Raw genomic sequence first — 518 nt, 5'->3', positions numbered from 1 at the left:
TGCCCCCATCCTCCAAAAAAGGGTATTACATGCAGACCTGTAGTATTCTACCACTACAATATAGGGGTTTGTGTGTGTGTGTGTGTGTGTGTGTGTGTGTGTGTGTGTGTGTGTGTGTGTGTGTTTGTTTGTCAGCCAACATTCCGCTCATAACTTTCCCCTCACACGTCTCAGGGGATCATTTGCATATGATCTTTGTCATCCGATTCTTTTCATTGTGTGTTATCTACTGTTGAAATTCCATGTTGCAGCCCCCCCCCCCAAGACCTTAAACCCAACAGTTCCCACAATGATCAGCACTTTAGTGACTGTGGAGGGAAAAAACTCCCTCATTAACCGGAAGAAACCTCTGGCAGAACCAGACGGCCATCTGCCTTGACTGGTCGGAATGAGCAGGGAAAAATAGGGAGGAGAGGAGAGATGGATGGAAAAGAGGGGAGAGAAGAGAGAGAGAGAGAGAGAGAGAGAGAGAGAGAGAGAGAGAGATGGGGGACTTTCTTGGTCTTTCTGTGGTTTAA

Source organism: Paralichthys olivaceus, chromosome 17 (genome assembly GCF_024713975.1).
Source record: "Paralichthys olivaceus isolate ysfri-2021 chromosome 17, ASM2471397v2, whole genome shotgun sequence".
NCBI classification, from domain to species: domain Eukaryota; kingdom Metazoa; phylum Chordata; class Actinopteri; order Pleuronectiformes; family Paralichthyidae; genus Paralichthys; species Paralichthys olivaceus.
The sequence above is the reverse complement of the archived record's forward strand: the minus strand, read 5'-3'. Positions refer to the sequence as shown.